At 47.0% G+C, this 19655-nt stretch overlaps 1 protein-coding gene and 1 pseudogene across 2 annotated transcripts in view; one reads left to right on the top strand and one right to left on the bottom strand.

Moving 5' to 3' along the window:
- rictora (RPTOR independent companion of MTOR, complex 2 a) overlaps nt 1–19655 on the top strand; it is a 215735-nt gene that overhangs the window by 26888 nt on the left and 169192 nt on the right. The window lies entirely within an intron of this gene.
- Nucleotides 17275–17403, bottom strand: LOC134347402 (U2 spliceosomal RNA; annotated as a pseudogene).

The raw sequence follows: 19655 nt of genomic DNA, 5'->3' as shown, positions 1-19655 counted from the left end.
AATTCACTGTATTGGCATTAGTGTACTGTATAGATACAACATGTATGTGGGAATTACTTTCGTAAAGTAGAGCGTGTGTGAGGCAAACTCTGTAATACCCAAGGAGATAATTCCCAACTTGTGATGACTAATAAATTTGGTATGCAGAGTTGATTGTTAGCTTGTGATTGTGCTAATTGGCAAAACGATTGCTTAAATTGATTTTGCTGTCTCAAGAATTTTAGATATTATCTATTGTTCCACTCCTTTTTGTTATCTAGTGCATCTGTACCTAGCAGTTTGAAGATGAATTGTTTACAAACATCCATTGGTGCAAACATTTGCTGTTAGCATACTAAGTATGCAACACACTAAACTCAGCAGGTCAGGCAACATCTATGAAGGAGGTGTTTCGGGCCGAGACCCTTCACTGGGACTCGAAGGAAGGGGGAAGAAGTCAGGATACAGTTTGCTCCTGACAATATAGTAGGTGCAGTGTTTACCTTTAGTCGTTAATGACAGATCTGCTCCAGGTAGTTGCTGATAGGGTTAATTATGCTCACGGTCTCCTGATTCCCTTGGATCAGTTGTGCCCTGTCCCTGGCTGGAAAATTCCTGGCAGCCTTGCGCTCAATGTCCCGGACCTCGCTCAGACCTTGTGATTTATGGGTCAGATAGATCCTTGTGCTCCAATAGGACTGATACCCTCAATGTACCACATAAATACCAACCAAACTTGGGCAGCACAGTAGTGTAGTGGTTACCATAACACTGTTACATCATCAACTAAAGGTTTAGGGTTCAATTTCTGCAGCTGTCTGTACATTCTCCCCGTGAACGCGTGGGCTAATGAGTGGTGGGCATGCTATGTTTGCGCCAGAAACAAGGCGACACTTGTGGGCTGCTGCTAGCACATCTTTGCAGATTTAATTTGACAAACAAGATGCATTTTGCTGTATGTTTGCTGTATTGTACATGTGGCAAATAGAACTAATATTAATCGTTAAAAGCTTTCTCTGCAGAATCATCCAGATTCAATGGAAGGAAAAACAATCAAATATCAGTGTCCCCTTTCAGGTTGATGTCCCCAGCATTAAGGCCTGGTTTATACTCATTTCCCTATGTTGGGCAGGCTGTCATTAATGTACTTAACAGCAAGCTACAGAAACACTTCCAACCTCTGCCACAGGAAGTGATTGCCAAGTGCATAGAGCAAAAGAAAGGATCTTATCGAGCGCACTGAAGCTGCCCGTAAACGGGGTGAAGGAGCGCAATATCACTACAGAATGTGTGGAGGAGAGGATATTGGCGAGTTGTATCAATGATATGGAAACAACAAGGCCCTTTATGGAAAATCCTACGAAAGGTAGTGGATACGGTCCAGTATATCATAGGTAAAGCCCCCTGCCCCACCCTCACCACCATTGAGAATATCAGCGCTGTCGCAAGAAAGCAGCACCCATCATCGAGGACCCCACCACCAGGACATGCTCTCTTCTTGCTGGCAAAAAGGTACAGGAGCCTCAGCAAATTCATTTGCCCCATCGCTGAATTGTTCCCACAACTTAGGACTGACTTTCAAGAACTGTTTAGCCCGTGTTCGCAATAATTAATGCTGACTTTTGTTTTTCACTTGCATACTTTGTTCTCTTTTGTCCACTAGTTGTTTGTCCATCCTGTTGGGTCCAGTCTTTCATCGATTCTATTGTACTTTTTGGATTTACTGAGTATGCCCACAAGAAAATGAATCTCAGGGTGGTATATAGTTGCATATATTTGCTTTGATTAACAAATTTACTTTGAACTTTGTGCTCTGGGACCAAGAGAGACTTTGTCTCTTGTATTTTCATGCGCCTGTTTTTTACAATATTACTATTGTGAAGTTAGATTTCCTTTGTTTATCTGGTGCGCTGTGTCACTTAATTGGGGCAGGAGACTATTGCCAAACAGTTACTAACTAGTATCAGTTGTGTGCACTTGTGTGGCTGTCGGACACTATACCATGCTTAGACCAAACAGTTTTTTAAATAGTGTCATTTGCGTGTGATTGTTATGTTGCCCGTTTCAGCTGGCGGAAGCAGATTGAAAAGCAGTGATATTTGATCATTTTGTCTGGGTTGATTTTGTTAATTTACAGTCAATCAAATGGACATGGCAGTGTACACTGGAGGAAATATTGAGCAAATAATACAGTTGTATAGTACTTAGTAGTATTGGTAGTTTTCAGATTTGTTCTGTATTTCTTTTGAATACATAAATTGTTACTCAGCTAAATGGTAGTTTGACTTGTATACCTTTTAAACTATTTCCATGAAATTTTGGCTAATTGGGGCAGCTGCTTAATTGGTCACAATGCGTTCCAATTAACTGGAGTCCACTGTATATCGCACTCCCAGGCTTTGGCAATCGCTTGCAGCATCTTGTGCTATGTAAAATTCATCTAATAGAACATCTTGAGGAAAACATTGCATTCTTTGTATCTCCACATTGTGCCTTTTGGCAGTAGATTTGAGGATTGAAGGACTAAATCTTATACCTCGGTCCAGAATCATTGAGGCATGAAAAAGGACAATAATTGGATATAGAAGTAGGAGCGAGATAGCCAGACAAAGTTCGAAGTAAAATTAATTATCGATGTGCATATATGTTACCATATACTACCTTGAAATCGTTTTCTTGAGAGCATATACAGGAAAATAAAGAAATACTATAGAAATTATGAAAAAATTGCATAAACAAAGGCAGACAGTCAATGTGTAAAGGAAAATAAATTGTGCAAATCAAAATACTGAGAACATGAGTTGTAAAGTGTCCTTGAAAGCGAGTCTGTAGGTCACAGAATCAGTTTCAAGTGTGGTGAGTGAAGTTATCCATGCTGGTTCAGGAGCCTGATGCATATACTTGCAAGCCTGAAATACAATGTTGGAAAGTGTATGGTTATGCACTTTGGCAGAAGAAATAAATGGGCAGGCTATTATTTAAATGGGGAAAGAATTCAAAGTTCTGAGATGCAACGGGACTTGGGAATCCTCGTACAGGATACCCTTAAGGTTAACCTCCAGGTTGAGTCGGTGGTGAAGAAGGCGAATGCAATGTTGGCATTCATTTCTAGAGGAATAGAGTATAGGAGCAGGGATGTGATGTTGAGGCTGTATAAGGCGCTGGTAAGACCTCACTTGGAGTACTGTGGGCAGTTTTGGTCTCCTTATTTAAGAAAGGATGTGCTGACGTTGGAGAGGGTACAGAGAAGATTCACTAGAATGATTCCGGGAGTGAGAGGGTTAACATATGAGAAACATTTGTCTGCTCTTGGACTGTATTCCTTGGAGTTTAGAAGAATGAGGGGAGACCTCATAGAAACATTTCGAATGTTGAAAGGCATGGACAGAGCGGATGTGGCAAAGTTGTTTCCCATGATGGGGAAGTCTAGTATGAGAGGGCATGATTTAAGGATTGAAGGGCGCCCATTCAGAACAGAAATGCAAAGAAATGTTTTTAGCCAGAGGGTGGTGAATCTATTGAATTTGTTGCTACGGGCAGCAGTGGAGGCCAAGTCATTGGGTGTATTTAAGGCAGAGATTGATAGGTATCTGAGTAGCCAGGGCATCAAAGGTTATGGCAAGAAGGCGGTGGAGTGGGACTAAATGGGAGAATGGATCAGCTGATGATAAAATGGCGGAGCAGACTCGATGGGCCGAATGGCCGACTTCTGCTGCTTTGTCTTATGGTCTTATATAGGGTAAGAACTATTTCTGAACCTCGTGGCATGGAACCTACTTCTCATACCTAGAGGTAGTAATGAGAAGAGAGCATGGCCTGGATGCTGGATGTCTTTGATGGGTGCTGCTCTCCATGTAAATAGGGGGATTTGCCTTAACACAGCAGCAAAGAATCAGCAGAGGAAACCTGTGGGCAACTTGGCTGTATCAGGGAAGTGGTATTTGTAATACACTTGTGCAAAAGTCCACAAAAAATAGTGACATGGTAGCATAGTGGTTAGTGTAATATTTTACAGCGCCAACAACCTGGGTTCAATTCTGCCACAGTCTGTGAGGAGTTTCTACATTCTTCCTGTGACTCCGGGTGCTCCGGTTTCCTCCCACGTTCCAAACACAGCGGTTAGGACTAGAAAGTTGTGGGCATGCTGTGTTGGCGCTGGACGTGTGGCGACATGTGCCCCCAGCACATCCTTGGACTATGATCGTTGGCACAAATGACTATATGTTTCAATGCGCATGTGATAAATAAGACTAATTTTTAGATTTTTTTGATTATGAGGACACTCAGTCCTCATTTATTGTCATTTAGAAATGCATGCATTAAAAAATGATAGTGTTCCTCCAGAGTGATATCACAGAAACACAGGACAAACCAAGACTAAAACTGACAAAACCACATAATTATAACATATAGTTACAACAGTGCAAAGCAATACTGTAATTTGATAAAGAGCAGACCACGGGCACGGTAAAAAAAGTCTCAAGTTCTGATAGCCCCATCATCTCACACAGACGGTAGAAGGGAGAAACTCTCCCTGCCATGAACCTCCAAGCACCGCAAACATGCCGATGCATTGGAAGCACCCGACCGCAGCCGACTCTGAGTCCGTCCGAAAACTTCGAGCCCCCGACCAACCCTCTGACACCGAGCACCATCTCTGCTGAGCGCTTCGACCCCGCCCCAGCCGCTGAGCAACAAGCAAAGCAAATTTTAGTTTAAATTTAGAGTAAAATCTGGAGCAATTTTTTTTCAATTAAACAACAGTGCAAAACCATTACCCTGCTGGGCGGGGGGGGGCGGGGTGTTGAATTAATTTTACAATTTGATATTGATGCTAAACAGTGCAACAGTTTTTCCAAGCTTTGGCACCTGTGATAAACATCGGGGAATCCCCAATAAAAACAACTTCCATTTGTGTAGCAGCTGTAGTGCAGAAACAAAGTTTTCCATAGGTACTTTTAATAAGTATGTAATATAGACTAACCCAACCAAGAAGATTTTGGATTAGTAAACCAAAAATCTGGTCAGTTTTTCAAAGATAAAGCACAATGTATAAGCCGGAAAGGTTTAGAGCATGAATACTTTCACTTTATGGTCATGCAGTGCCAACTAGCCCACTACCCACTTTCAGCAACTCTGGTTTGTGTTCTGTCTGTTGCTTGTTTACTTTTTATTATTTGCACAGTTTGTGTTTTTGAACATTTGGTGTTTTGACGGTCTTGTGTGGGTTTTTTAAATGTGTTCTATTGTCTGTCTTTGTTTTGTGGCTGCCTGCAAGAAGATGAATCAAGGTTGTATATACTGTAGTATAGGTAGATACTTTATTGATCCCAAAATAAATTAGTTTCCCCAAAGGAAATTCCCAGAGTATGATGCTTTAATGATAAATGTACTTTGAACTTTGTATAAATGACTTGATTAAATTCGGATTATGAAGAGACCAGAATTATAAAACTGCTCATACACCAGAGGTTTGTAGCAGAGGTCCCCAACCTTTATTGCACCGTGGACCAGTTTAATATTGACAATATTCTTGCGGACCAGCTGACGGTGGGGTGGGGGGTGTTAATTACGACTGGAATATAGGTGATAAGTCAACTATAAGTCACTTATAAGTGGCTAATACATTCAGTTTCGTTTCTAAAAGGGATTATCTAATGAATTTAATATTAAACACACCACATATTTTCCTCGCATGAATATAGTGATGTCAATTATAAGTCACTTATAAATCAATAGCATCATAACATTTTAAGTAATGTTTGGATATTAAACACACCGCATACTTTCCTCATATGAACATATAAAATCATTACAACACACCAATATCGCTGAATCAGTGGGAGCCCTGGGCTTGTTTCCCGGCAACAAGACGGTCCCATCGAGGGCTGATGGGAGACAGCGAACTCGAACGGGGTTCCTTATGTCCAGTCCATTCCGCAATTTAGTTTTCATTGCATTCATTGCAGAAAACCCTGCTTTGCAGAGATGTGATGTTGGAAATGGAAGCCATGTTTTCAGTGTTTTCGTGGCTGTCTCAGGATATTCAGCCTTGACTTTGATCCAGAATGCCAGCAGAGATGTTATGTCAAATTTCTCAGCCCACTGTTATTTGCAAGCTCGAGGAGTTGATTTTCCCGTGCTGACATGGATGATTCACCAGGGACATTCACGGACCCATTCCTTTGCACATCTTGGGTCACTTTTGGTTGGAAGTAATACTCGAATTCTGTCGACAGCGAAGATAGGTGATCGCGCACCAGCTATGAGAAGGACGGTGCAGCCTCAGTTTCTCCCAAAATCCCAGCTAATTTTGGGAACATGTCAGATATGCCCCTGTCCACTCGCTATCCCCACAGTTCCAGTTTGGCTGTGAAAGCAGACACTTTATCTGCCAAACAACAGGAATTCTGCAGATGCTGGAAATTCAAGCAACACACATCAAAGTTGCTGGTGAACGCAGCAGGCCAGGCAGCATCTCTAGGAAGAGGTACAGTCGACGTTTCAGGCCGTGACCCTTCCTAGAGATGCTGCCTGGCCTGCTGCGTTCACCAGCAACTTTGATGTGTGTTACTTTATCTGCCAACTTGAAGACAGTTGTCATTCTCCCCTGAAGTGACAAATTGAGTTCATTGAGCAAGTTGAAGATATCACACAGATGTGCGAATTTTGCTATCCACTCCTCGTCACTGAAGTGTGCTGCCAGTGGTGACTTTTTTCCTGAAAGAAATCTCTGTAGCTGCTCTCTTAACTCAAAAACCCTGGCCAGGGCTCTCCCCCTGATAGCCACCTGACTTCAGTGTGTAAGAGAAGACGTTTGTGCTTTGCATCCATTTCCTCACAAAGCTGCTCAAACAGACATGAGTTAAGGGCTTTTGCTTTGATGTTATTGATAACTTCAACAACGTCACTCAATACACTGTTAAGATCAGGTGACATTTTTCGGCTAGCCAGCATTTCCCTGTGTATGACACAGTGTGTAGACTTGTATTCAGGAGCAATCTCTTTGACTCGGATAGTGAAACCAGACAGCTGTCCAGTCATAGCTGCAGCCCCGTCTGTGCATATTCCAACACAGAATGACCAGTCCAGGTTGCCTGACATGTCGTCATTCAAAGACTTGAATAGTTCTGCCCAAGTTGTGTTAGTTGACAGCGGCAGGGCACACAACATATCCTCGTGCACATCGTCTTGAAATATATAACGCACATAAACCAGCGGCATTGCCTTGTTGACATCGGTAGACTCGTCGCCCTCGATAGCATACCATGGTGAGTCGTTAAGCCGTTCCAACAGCTGTGCTTCGATGTCCTCCGCTATGTCATCGATTCTCCTTGAAACTGTGGTAGCTGAAAGAGAAACCAGTGTCATCTTGTTAGCTGCAGCTTCTCCCAACAGTTCACGGCACATGTCCTTGGCAGCAGGCAGAATCAATTCTTCACCAACAGTGAAAGGCTTCCTAGCCTTAGCAATACGGCTAGCCACTAAGTACGACGCTCTCAGAGCAGCAGCATTTGTGGAGGTGATGGCTCTCAGCACTTGCTTCTGTCCTGCTTGCTCATGTCTTTTCAGCTCAAAAAACTCAACGGGTTTGTCTTTAAGTGCAGGGTGCTTGGACTCAAAGTGCCAAAGCAGTTTTGAGGGCTTCATCACCTCATTAGACAGCTTATCTCCACATATCACACACAGGGGGCTTGCAGCGTGTGAGTCACCGATCGCAATAAAGCCATATTTTATGTACAACTTGTTGTATTTTCTGTTGAAGGAAGCTTTTTTTTACAGTCTCGGCTTCAGCTGCCTCTGCATTATCATCATCATTAGGCATTTTATGTGCTCTACCACCTCTTCCAAAGAAACTCTCAAGTGACGTTTGTTTTTTACTCATCGAGTAGATGCAGGTTAATGACCGACTGATGACCTCGCATGCATTCAAGTTCAACAGTGGGCATGACAGGGAATGAGGAAAGGTGCAGCTGACTCATATCGTTTCATATATCGCCAAATCATATTGTTTCCTCGCGGCCTAGTAGCACATGCTTTGCGGCCCGGTATTGTTCCGCGGCCCGGTGGTTGGGGACCACTGGTTTATAGGACCAGAGGAGAATTTCTGAGAGGGTTAAGATTTGAATGCAAGTATGAGAATCTTAAAATTGAGGCATTGTATAACCATTGTAGGTTAGATAGCTTAAGGCTGAAGGGTGAAAACGAGAGCTAGAATGTGACTAGGAAAGTTTTTGATGTTTATGGGCAACAGAATGAGTGATAATAGTAGCGTGTTGGAGTGGTCAAATTGAACAAAGGTTGGCTGTTTTAGCAGCTGATATAGGTGACATTCCAGAAGTGGAAAGAGGTGGTTTTGAAGGTGGCCTCAATCATTCTGGCGTCCTTATGCTATCACGTTTGTGAAGTAAGGTTTAGTTTAAGGGACTGGAGGTAATAGCTATTGGCTTTTTCGCGTTGTGGTTGGAAGGAAAGTCTGATCCAGTTTAGAAGGGAGGAAAGGTTTAGAGGTCAAGGCAAGATAAAGCTGGTAATAACACCTCATATACTGTCTAGGTAGTCTCCAGCCCCTTGGTATGAACGTAGAATTCTCCAACTTCCGGGAATTCCCTTCCCCTATCCCTTTTTCACTGTGCCCCCTCCCCCAGCTGCCTATCACCTCCCTCGTGGTTCCGCCTCCTTCTGCTACCCATTGTGTTTTCCCCTATTCCTCCTTCACCTTTCCTGCCTATCACCTCCCTACATCCCCTCCCCTCCCCCACCTCTTTATCTTTCCCCTTACTGGTTTTTCACCTGGAACCTACCAGCCTTTTCCTTCCCACCCTCCCCCCACCTTCTTTATAGGGCCTCTGCCCCCTCCCTCTACAGTCCTGATGAAGGGTTCCGGCCTGAAACGTTGACTCATCGTTTCCACGGATGCTGCCCGACCTGCTGGGTTCCTCCAGCGTGTTGTGAGCGTTGCTTTGACCCCAGCATCTGCAGAGTATTTTGTGTTTACGATAAAGCTGGTTGTCACCGTCCGTGCTGAAACCTACATCTTCCCTGGTTCGGAGCAACATACACAAAATACTGGAGGAATTCAACAGGTTAGGCAACATTTATGGGTGGAAGTAAGCAGTCAGCGTTGACATTCTGATACCTGGCCATTTGAGAGCCGTGCAGCATTGTAGAGTTACTGGGGTTGGAAAGGAAAAGAGTCGACGGTTTGGGCTAAGACCCTTCAACAGGACTGGAAAGGGGAAGAAGCATGAATGAGAAGGTGGAGGAGGAGAAGGTGAATATTCCCTGGTTTTAAATGATTTCATCTGTCAGAGGAGAGGGACAATGTCCGCAAAGCCAACATTTATAAGGCTCTCAGTGACTTGATTTGTGTTCTGTTCACAAAGTGCGAATTAATAACCTAGTTGACCTTGTACAGTAATGTGACATTTTGATTTATTTAGTTGTCTGAGAATGTGTGAATTTAGTTTAGTAACAGGTAATTTTTATTATGGAGACGAGTCTGCTGGGAGCTGTATGGCCCCTTCTATGCTGCACAATTCTAAATCTTAAATCAGACTTGACGTAACAAGTAGCTGAATGTTTCAGTGACCAATGAGTTGAAAATGGGTAGAGTTGGATAGAGATGGAGGAGATGTGGAAATGGACATTCCTGGTAGTGACACTGTGTGTGGTTAACATATGAAGTCTATACATCAGCCTAACACAATAAAGGTTGGAGGGAAGACTGGGAAAACATGGACCATATTTTAGGAGCACCTCAATACAGTGGAATTGGCCATTAGTTTGTGTGTTGAATAGTTTTCCTTGGACCCAAGTAAGCTGAGAGGGATATACAAACTTGTGTGAGGCGTAGACGGGGTAGAAAGAAGGAAAGCTTGTTCCCGTATAACAGAGGTATCTAAAACTAGAGGGCTGAGATTTGGAGCAAGAGTTTTACAGAGTAAGAACTTCTACCCAGGGGTTGGGTACAATCTGGAATTCACTGCCTGACTAGGTACTCGAGGTAGATTAGATAGATAATTTTATTTATCATATGTACATTGAAACATGCATTAAAATGTATAATATACATCAACAACCAACACAGACACAGTCTGAAAATGAGCTGGGGGTAGCCGGCAAGTGTCACCATACCTCCAGCACCAATATAACATGCCCACAACTTACAAACCCTAACCCATATGTCTTTGGAATGTGGGTGGAAACCCATGTGGTCACAGGCAGTGGCAGGAATTAAATGCTGATTACTGGCATTATGCTGCTGTACAACCCTAAGAGAGACCACTGATCTGTATGAGGCAGGTACTCTTAGAACATTTAAGTATCTTGATAAGCACTTGAAGGCTGCAGTCCATGATTGCAAAGTGCGGGGAATCTCTGGTATTCTCTGCCCGAGAAACTTGTGGAGGTTGGCTTACTCGGAGTATTTAAAGTGATGGTGAATATCCAATATCAATGGACATCTGGCACAGAAGAATTGATTCCTTGGGTAAATCAGCTATGATCTGTTGAGTGATGGAGTAGGCTTGAAAGACACGGAATTAGCTTTGCCTTTGCCTTGTTTCCTTTACATTGAGGCAAACGGCATTGGCGACTTTAGTAGTACTCTACAAAATTATTGGTATTGTCAGAATCAGATATATTGTTACTGACTTGCATTTGTTGTTTAGCAGCAGCAGTACAGCGCAAAGATAAGATCTACCATAAATTACAAAACAAAATAGTGCAAAAAAAAATGCAGCACGGTAGCATAGCATTTAGTACTTACAGTGCCAGTTCAATTCTGCCGCTGTCCGTAAGGGGTTTGTACATTCACTTCCTGACTTTATGGGTTTCCTCTGGGTGCTTCAGTTTCTCCTCATTCTCAAGGCTATGCGTTAGTAAATTAATTGGCCATGTCTTTAATTGGGTGGCACGGGCAGAAGAGCCTGTTACTGTGCTGTATCACTAAATAAAATTGAAATAAAACCTTTTGTTTTGCAGTGCAAAGATAAAATTGACCATAAATTACAAAAATAATGTGCAAAAAAAAAGAGCATATTGAGGTTGTGTTCTTGGACCATTCAGAAATCTGATGTTGGAGGGAGAAACCTACCCCTGAATGGGTATTCTGGCTCCTGAACCTGCTTCGCAGTGGTATTAATGAGAAGACCATAAGATAGAGGAGCAGATGTGGAATAAGGTAGATGAACTTGTAGCAATGTTACAGATTGTCATGTATGATGTTGTAGGCATCACTGTATCATGACTGAAAGATTATAGCTGGGAGCTTAATGTCCAAGGATACCCATTGTATCAAAAGAACAGGCAGGAAGGCAAGGGGGGGGGGGCGGCGTTGCACTGTTAGATGGCTATGAGATGAATTTTTAGAGCAGCTCATGGTTGAGCCCACTAGGGGATCAGCTATTCGTGATTGGGTGTTGTGCAATGAACCAGTATTGATGAGAGAGCTTAAGATCAAAGAAGCCCTGGAGCCCTAGAAGTTCAGAGAAGGAGTTGGCCAGAGTTGATTGGAAAAGAACACTGGCAGGGTTGACAGCAGAGCATCAATGGCTGGAATTTCTGGAAGCAATTCGGAAGACACAAGATATTTACATTCCAAAGAGGAAGAAGTATTCTAAAGGCAAGATGACACAACCTTGGCTAAAAAGAAAAGTAAAGCCAACATAAAGCCAAAAAGAGAGCATAAAATAGAGCAAAAAATAGTCGGAGGTTAGAGGATTGGGAAGGTTTCAAATACCAACAAAAGGCAACTAAAAGGTCATTAAGAAGGTAAAGATGAAATACAAAAGTAAGCTGGCCAATAATGTTAAAGTGAATACCAAAAGTTTCTTCAGGTACATAGTGTAAAAGAGATGTGAGAGTGGATATCGGACCACTGGAAAAAAATGCTGGAGAGGTCGTAATGGGGAACAAGGAAATGGCAGGTGAATAAGTATTTCGCATCAGTCTTCACTGTGGAAGGCACTTGCAGTATGGTGGGAATTCCAGGTGTCGGGGGTCATGAAGTGTGTGTAGTTACCATTACTAGGGAGAAGGTTCTTGGGAAACTGAAAGGTCTGAAGGTAGATAGGTCACCTAGACCATATGATCTACTCTCCAAGGTTCTGAAAGAGGTGGCTGAAGAGATTCTGGAGATATTAATAATCACCAGATCCTGGAATGGTTTTGGAAAATTGCAAATGTCACTCCACTCTTTTTTTTAAATTTCAAAATATACTTTATTCAAAAATAAATATATACAATAAACCATTCAATAACTTTTCATCCTTTACATACGTTTGCATTATACACAGTACATATCCGTATTTATAGCCACCCACGTGGCACTCCAGTAGTTCAGCTTACCATATCATTTCATTGTTGAGGGGTATACTCCCCGCCCTCCGACCCCTCCCACTCCCACGGGTGGAGAAACCTATACTGTGGTTCTTCCCCACCGGGCCCTTGCGGTGGCTGCACCGAGTTTCAGAGTGTCCCTCAGCACGTACTCCTGCAGTCGAGAATGTGCCAGTCGGCAGCATTCTCCCACGGACATCTCCATGTGCTGGTAGATCATCAAGTTTCGGGCCGACCAAAGAGCATCTTTCACCGAGTTGATGATCTGCCAGCAGCACCGGACGTTGGTCTCCGTGTGTGTCCCCGGGAACAGCCCGCAGATCAGAGAGTCCTCTGTTACGCAGCTGCTGGGGACAAACCGTGACACTAGCCCTCCATCCTCCTCCACACCCTCTTTGCGAACTGGCAGTGTGCAAAGAGGTGGGTCACAGACTCCTCCTCACTGCAGTCCTCCCGTGGGCAGTGGGGTGCGGAGACGACGTTCCGGGCGTACAGGAGGGCTCTGACTGGGAGGGCCCCTCTCACCGCCAGCCAGGCGAGGTCTTGGTGCCTGTTGGTTAGATCTGGCGATGAGGCATTTTGCCAGATGAACTGGACAGTCTGCTCAGGGAACCACCCCACTGTGTCCATCACGTCCTTCTCCTGCAGTGCCTGCAGGACACTACGTGCCGACCACTGCTTGATGGCCCTGTGGTCAAAGGCGTTCTCCTGGAAGAACTTTGCTACGTAGGACAGGTATGCCGGCAACGACCAGCTGACTGGGGCGTTGCGCGGGAGTGGGGCCAGACCCATCCTTCGTAGCCAGGGCGACAAGTAGAACCTGGGCACGTAGTGGTACTTGGTGCCCACATACCTGGGCTCTACACACAACCTGATGCAGCCACATACGAAGCTGGCCATCAGGGTGAGGGCGACATTGGGGACGTTCTTGCCCCCGTTGTCCAGGGACTTGTGCATGGCGGTCCGTCTCACCCGCTCCATCTTGGATCCCCAGACGAATCTGAAGACAGCCCGGGTGATTTCCGAGCTGTAGGAGCGGGGGACGGGCCAGACCTGCGCCAAGTACAGCAGCCCTGAGAGCACCTCACACCTGATGACCAGGTTCTTGCCCGTTATCGACAGGGAGCGCCCTCCCCACAGTCCCAGTTTCTGTTTCACCTTGGCAGTCCGCTCCTGCCAGTTCTTGTTGCACGCCTCCGCCCCTCCGAACCAGATCACCAACACCTTCACGTGGTCAGACCTGATGGTGAAGGGGACGCTGGATCGGTCGGGCCAGTTGCCGAAGAGCATGGCTTCGCTCTTCGTGCGGTTGACCCTGGCCCCCGACGCTAGCTCGAACTGTTCGCAGGTGCCAATCAACCTGCGAACTGACCTCGGATCAGAGCAGAAGATGGTGACGTCGTCCATGTACAGGGAGGGTTTCACTTGGGTCCCTCCACTGCCTGGCAGCGTCACCCCTCTTATGCCCTCATCCCTCCTGATGGCTTCGGCAAAGGGTTCTATGCAGCAGACAAACAAGACAGGGGAGAGGGGACAGCCCTGCCTGACTCCAGACCTGATGGGGAAGCTGTCTGTTTCCCACCCGTTAACCTGGACTGCACTACGGATGTCCGTGCAGAGCAGTCTGATCCAATTCCGGATTCCCTCCCCAAATCCCATTTTGGAGAGCACGTCCGCCATGTACGTGTGCGATATCCTGTCGAAGGCTTTCTCCTGGTCCAAGCTGACCAGGCAGGTGTCCACCCTCCTGTCCTGCACGTAGGCGATGGTGTCCCTCAGCAGCGCGAGGCTGTCTGAGATCTTCCTGCCTGATACAGCACAGGTTTGGTCTGGGTGGATCACCTGTCCCAGAGCAGACTTGACCCTGTTGGCGATAGCCTTGGACAGGATCTTGTAGTCCACATTCAGGAGAGAGATGGGTCTCCAATTTCTAATGTCCTCCCTTTCCCCCTTCTGCTTGTAGATGAGGGTGATGATGCCCTTCCTCATGGACTCAGACATACTGCCGGCCAGAAGCATAGCGTTGTACACTTCCAGCAGGTCTGGGCCCATCCAGTTCCACAGAGCCAAGTACAACTCAGCCGGTAAGCCGTCGCTTCTGGGAGTCTTACCCGACCCAAAGGAACGGATGGAGCCTGTCAGCTCGTCCAGGGTCAGTGGCTGATCCAGACTCTCCCGCTTGCCGTCGTCTAAGACCTGTGTGATAGACGACAGGAAGTTGCGGGAGGCTGTGGATTCTGTGGCCTTTTCGTCGTACAGACCGGCATAGAAGGACTTGCAGATCCTCAGTATGTCGGTCTGCGAGGACGCGACTGAGCCGTCCTCTTCCTTAAGGTTGTGGATCACAGAGCTCCCCCTGTGCACCTTTTGGAAGAAGAAGCGTGAGCACGTCTCGTCCTGCTCCACAGTTTGGACCCTTGATCGGAAGATGATCTTGGAGGATTCGGCGGCGAGGTTATGGGCTTGCCGGCCCTTCACCTCTCGCAATTCCTCCCTGACATCCACCCCCTTCGACTGCAGAAGGAGAAGTTGCTGCAACTCTGTCTGGAGTTTATGCAGTTCCCTCTGCTCCTGCCTTGCCTTCTGGATACCCTTGCGGATGAAGAACCTCTTAATGTTCTCCTTGGTGGCTTCCCACCAGTGAACCGGGGAATCAAAGAAGGCTTTCAAGGTTCTCCAACCTGTGTACTCCCTCTGTAGTTCCTCGATGTTCTCTGGGGTTAGCAGCTTTACATTCAGCTTCCAAGTCCCCCTGCCTGCCTTCTGGTCCTCCCGTAAGTGACAGGTGGCTCTCAGAAGGCAGTGGTCAGAGAAGAACACCGGCGTGACGTGGGTGGACCTGACCGTGAGGGACTCTGACAGGAAGAGGAAGTCGATCCGGGAGCGGGCTGAGCCATCCGATCGTGTCCAGGTGGCTTGCGGCTGTGCTCCACCTGTGGGGGTGCCAAAGGCGTCGCGCAGCTTGGCTGTCTTTACTATTTCCCTCAGGAGTCTGGAGGTACTGTCCAGCCTGCCGTCGGCGCTGCCGGGTCCTCCAGCCGCATCAATGGTGCAGTTGGTCTCCGGCCAGAACGACCGGCTGGGACGTCACCAGCAGCTGTGGGAGCTGCTCGAAGACGGCCAGCCACTCGTTCCGCACGGGGGAGGCGTACACGTTGATCAGCCGGAGCGGAGTGCCCCGGTATTTGACGTCTGCTACCAGGAGGCGCCCCGCAACCACCTCTTTAACTTGGGTGATTGAGAAGTTACCTCCCCGTAGCAGAATCCCCAGGCCGGAAGCGCGACAATCGTTGCCCCCCGACCACACAGACAAACCTTTTTTCCACCACCGTGACCACCTCCGGTAGTTACGGAGATGTGGTAGTCCGCACTCCTGGAGGAAGGTCACGTCGGTCTTTACAGTGTCCAGGTACTGGAGCGTGCTGACGCATCGCCCAGTACTCTTCAAACTTCGCACATTCAAGCACGCCAATTTAAGGTCTGCCATCATTGTAGGTCTTTTATTTTGGCTGCTCTCCGTCCTCATCCTTGCCATCCTGAGCCTTCATTCCCACCGCCTTTGTGAAGTTTTCCACCTCCTGTGGGCTCAGGTACTGCTGGTAGTACTCCTCCGTGTGTGGCCGTTCTGGTTCTGGGCCCGGGGTGTTGTTGGCTTCCTGGGCTGCTTCCCTTTCCGGCTGCTGGGTGCCAACCGTGGCTCTGCTCCCGGATTCCCGGAGCTGTGTATGTCTGCTGCTCTCCGCCTCCTGTACTTGGGGGGTGGCCAGCAGACTTTCCCCCTCCTCTCTCCTCCTCTCCACCTGTTCTGCCAGCCGCTTCTTCCGCTGGGGCTGCTGGCCTCCCCCAACTCCTTCCTCCTCTGAAGAGGACAGGGTACCAGAGGCTGTGTGGTTCCCTGCCCTTTTCTTGCGTTGCTCCGCCTTCTGTCGCTTGGCCGCCGCCTTTTGGGTCTTTTTCCGTTTCACGACCTTCCATTCCGTTTCCACCTCAGCTGTCGCCTCCTCCATGGACTCCTGCTCGTCGTTTGCTTGGTCCTGGAGGGTCTGCAGTGGGGTGGCAGGTCTCGGGGTGCTTGCCCCTTCCTCCCTGGTCTCATCGTCCGCCCTGTCGGGTGCCTCTTCTGCAGTGCTGGCAGGGGCGTCCGAAACTGCCTGGGCCCTTTCAGGGCCAGCCCCTCCCCTGGTTGCCTGTGCGTAGGTGCCCCCACGCCTCGGGCAGGCTCTGTACAGGTGGCCAGCTTGTCCACAAAGGTTGCAGGACTTGGCCCGCGTGCAGTCTTTGGTCAGGTGGCCTTCGGTTTTGCAGTTCTTGCACATCACCACCCTGCACTGGGCTGCGATGTGCCCTGCCTTGCCGCAGTTTCGGCACACCCTGGGTTGCCCCGCGTACACCATGTACCCTCGGTTCCCTCCGATGGCGAAGACGGAGGGGGGGTGGATGACGCCGCCATTGGAGTCCAACCTCAGCTTCACCTTGACCTGCCGTTTGCTGGTCCAGATTCCCAGTCCGTCCTTCACGTCTGCTGGTGTTCCTACGCTCTCCACATACCGAGCAAGGAATGTCAGGACATCTACCACTGGCACGTGCGGGTTGAACATGTGCACCGTGATTGTCTGTTCCTGTTGGGTTGCCGTTGCAAAGAGGGCCTGTGCTTTCAGCAGCGACAGCGGCGCCTCTGTCCCCTTCAGCTGAAGCTGCTGGTACAGCTTCTGCCACCCTGCAGCCTGCCGGAAAGTCATGTCGAAGAAACCTGCGAAGTCCTGGACGCAGTAGATGTCGTCAGGCGTAAATCCGCAGCATTCCATCAAGACCTTCCGGATGAAGGTCTCTCGGGTGAAGCCGGTGCCTCCGTTCCGGTCTCGCACTGTCAGCCTGACAGTGTTCTTGATACCCTGGCCTCGAGCCGATGCACTGCTTGCTGCTGCCATCTTCCTCACTGCTGTCGTCGCTGGTATGGGGTGTTAGATTGGAGGCCAATCAGCATTAGGATCCACCCCTGTGTCAGCGCGAACTCTTCACCTCCGCCTTCTGGTCTGATAAGAACAGATACTACACTTGATCTTAGCCAAAAGGCCGAGAAATGTCACTCCACTCTTCAAGAAGGGAAAGAGACAGAAGAAAGGAAATTATGTGCCAGTTAGTCTGACCTCAGTGGTTGGGAAGTTGTTGGAGTCGATTGTTAAGGTTGTGGTTTCAGAGTACTTGGAGGCACATGATAAAATAGGCCATAGTCAGCATGCTTTCCTCAAGGGAAAATCTTGCCTAACAAATTTGTTAGAATTCTTTGAAGAAATAACAAACAGGATAGACAAAGGAGAATTGATTAATGTGTATTTAAATTTTCTGAAGGCCTGTGACAAGGTACCACGCATGAGACTGCTTAATAAGCTACAGACCCGTGGTATCACAGGCAAGATTCTAGCATGGATAAAGCAGTGGCTGACAGGCAGGAGGCAGAGAGTAGGAATAAAGAGAGCCTTCTCTTGTTGGCTGTTGGTGACTAGTGGTGTTCCACAGGGCTCTGTGTTGGGCTGATTGTTTTTACATTATATGTTATTAATTTAGATGATGCAATTGATGGCTTTCTTGCAAAGTTTGCAAACGGTATGAAGATAGGTGGAGAGGCAGGTAGTTTTGAGGAAGTAGAGAGGCTACAGGAGGACTTAGATTAGGAGAATGGGCAAATGGAATATAGTGTATCGTCATGCACTTTGGTAGAAGAAATGAAAGAGTTGATTATTTTTTAGATGGAGAGAAAATACAAAAAAAAACTGAGGAGCGAAGGGAATTGGGGTGTTGTTGTACAGGATTCCCTGAAGGTTAATTTGCAGTTTGAGTCTGTGGTGAGGAAGAAAAATGTGATGTTAGCATTCATTTCAAGAGGACTAGATTGTAAAGGCAAGGATATCATGTTCAGACTTTATAAAGCACTGGTGAGGCCTTACTTGGAGTATTTAAGGCATCCGTTAGTCTTGCGAGACCATGGATCTGCGCCTGGAAAGACTTCACTCTCCAGGGCGCAGGCCTGGGCAAGGTTGTATGGAAGACCAGCAGTTGCCCATTCTGCAAGTCTCCCCTCTCCACGACACCAATGTTGTCCAAGGGAGGGGCATTGGGACCCATACAGCTTGGCACCAGTGTTGTCGCTGACCAGTGTGTAATTAAGTGCCTTGCTCAAGGACACAACACGTTCTCTCGGCTGGGGCTCGAACTCATGACCTTCAGGTAGCTAGTCCAATGCCTTAACCACTTGGCCACGTACCCACATACTTGGAGTAGTATGAGCAGTTTTGTGTCCCTTAGAAAGGATGTCTTGAAACTGGAGAGAATTAAAAGGTTCACGGAAATAATTTCTTGTTTGAAGGCTTGTCATATGAAGAACATTTGATGGCTCTGGGCCTGTATTCACTGGAATTCAGAAAAATGTGGGGTGACCTAATTGAAACCTATCGAATGGTGAAAGGCCTTGATAGAGTGGATGTGGAAAGGATGTTTCCTGTAGTGGGTGAGACTAAGTCCAGAGGGTATGGCCTCAGAATAGATTGACATCCTTTTAGCATGGAGTTGAAGAATTTCCTTAGCCAGAGAGTGGTGAAACTGTGCAATTTATTGCCACAGGTAGCTGTGAAAGCCAAATTTTTATGGTTACTTAAGGCAGAGATGGAAAGATTCTTGATTGGTCAGGGCATGAAAGGATATGGGGAGAAGGCAGCAGATTGGGGCTGAGAGGAAAATTGGATCAGCCATGATGAAATGGCAGAGCAGACTTGGTGGGACATATGGCCTAATTTTGCTCCTATATCTTATGGTCTAATTAGGCCTATTTGGCACATCGAGTCTGCTCTAGCATTACATCATGGCTGATCCATTTTCCCCCTCAGCCACAATCTCCTGCCTTCGCCCTGTAAACCTTCATGCCCTCACCAATCAAGAATTAATTAATCTCTGCCTTAAATATATCCAATGACTTGGCCTCCACAGCGGCCTGTGGCAATGAATTCCACAGATTCACCACGCTCTGGCTAAAGAAATTCCTCCTCATCTCTGTTCTAAATAGATTCCCCTCTACTCTGAGGCTGTGTCCTTTGGTCTTAGACCTCCCTACCATAGGAAGCATCCTATGGTAGGAAGAAAAGAGATTTCACAGATGGTATGGGTTCTTAGTGATGAGTGCCACTTTGAGGCACTGCCTTTTGAAAATGTCCTCAGTGGAGGGGAGTATTGTACCTGTGGCACTGACTGAGTCTACAACTTCTCTCCAGTGATTCTGTGCATTGGTGCCTGCTGTGATACAACCAGCCAGAATGCTCTCCACCGTACACCTACAGAAACTT

This window comes from Mobula hypostoma, chromosome 5, assembly GCF_963921235.1.
Source record: "Mobula hypostoma chromosome 5, sMobHyp1.1, whole genome shotgun sequence".
Classification (NCBI taxonomy): Eukaryota; Metazoa; Chordata; class Chondrichthyes; order Myliobatiformes; family Myliobatidae; genus Mobula; species Mobula hypostoma.
The sequence above is the reverse complement of the archived record's forward strand: the minus strand, read 5'-3'. Positions and strand labels throughout refer to the sequence as shown.